Raw genomic sequence first — 1466 nt, 5'->3', positions numbered from 1 at the left:
ATATTGAGGTGCCTGGGTGGCTCAGTTGGTTAAGCATCTGACTCTTGATTTAGGCTCAGTCATGATCTTGTGATTCATGGTCTTAAGTCCTACGTTTTGGGATTCTCTCTCTCCCTCTCTCTCTGTCCCTTCCCCACTCTCTCTCTCTCAAAATAAAGTTTAAAAAAACCTGTCTTTATTCATAGAGATGACCGTCTATGTAGAAAATCCAAAATAATCAACAAAAAAATCCTCCTGGCACTAATAAGCCATTATAGTAATGTAGCAAGATACAAGATTAATATACAAAAGCCAATCGGTTTCCATGTACCAGCAATTAAAAAGTGAAATTTGAAAATGAAAGCACAATACCATTTATTATCACCCACAAAATTAAATACTCTGGTATAAATCTAACAAAACACGTACAATTCTATATGAGGAAAACTACAAAACACTGATGAAAGGAATAAAAGAAGTAATAAACAAATGGAGAGACGCCCAGGTTTCCATATTGTCAACACGTTAGTCCTTCCCAACTTGATCTACAGATGCAATTCCAGCCAAAATGCCAGCAAGTTTCCTCAATACTGACAAACTGATTCTAAGGTTTCTAGGGACAGGTAAATCCCCCAGAATACACAGCACAATATCGATGGAGAAGAACAAAGTTGGCAGGGCTGACACTACCCAACGTCAAGACTTACTACAAAGCCACGGTGATAAAGACCATGTGGTATGGGTGAAAAACAGACAGATCAACGGAACAGAACAGAGCCCGGAAATACACGCACCGAGTGGAATCAACTGGTCAGTGACAAAGGAGCAAAGACGACATAGCAGAGAAAAGACAGTGTTTTCCACGATGATGGTGCTGGAACGACTGGGCATCCACAGGGAAAAATATGAATCTAGGGGCACCTGGGGGGCTCAGTCGGTTAAGCATCTGACTTTGGCTCAGGTCATGATCTCATGTTTTGGGAGTTTGAGCCCCACATCAAGTTCTCTGCCGTTCACTTTGCATCCTCTGTCCACCCCCCACCCCCCGTCCGCACACGCACACACACACACACGCACGCTTGCTCTAACATAAATAAACATTAAAAGGACCGCCTAGATGGCTCAGTAGGTTAAGCATCCGATTTCAGCTCAGGTCATGATCTCATGGTTCGTGGGTTCGAGCCCCATGTGGGTGGGGCTCTGTGCGGACAGCTCAGAGCCTAGAGCCTGCTTTGGATTCTGTGTCTCCCTCTCTCTCTGCCCCTTCCCCACTCATGCTCTATCTCAAAAATAAACATTTTAAAAAAAACATTTTTTTAAGACTCATATAAAAAAAAAATCAAAAGAAAAAAATGAATCTAGACACAGCCTTGACACCCTTGAGAAATTAACTCAAAATGAATCACAGGCCTAAATGTAAAAACACCAAACCATAAAACTCCTAGAACATAACAGAGGAGAAAACCTAGATGAACTTGGGTTTCGTG

This window comes from Lynx canadensis, chromosome A2, assembly GCF_007474595.2.
Source record: "Lynx canadensis isolate LIC74 chromosome A2, mLynCan4.pri.v2, whole genome shotgun sequence".
NCBI lineage: Eukaryota > Metazoa > Chordata > Mammalia > Carnivora > Felidae > Lynx > Lynx canadensis.
The sequence above is the reverse complement of the archived record's forward strand: the minus strand, read 5'-3'. Positions refer to the sequence as shown.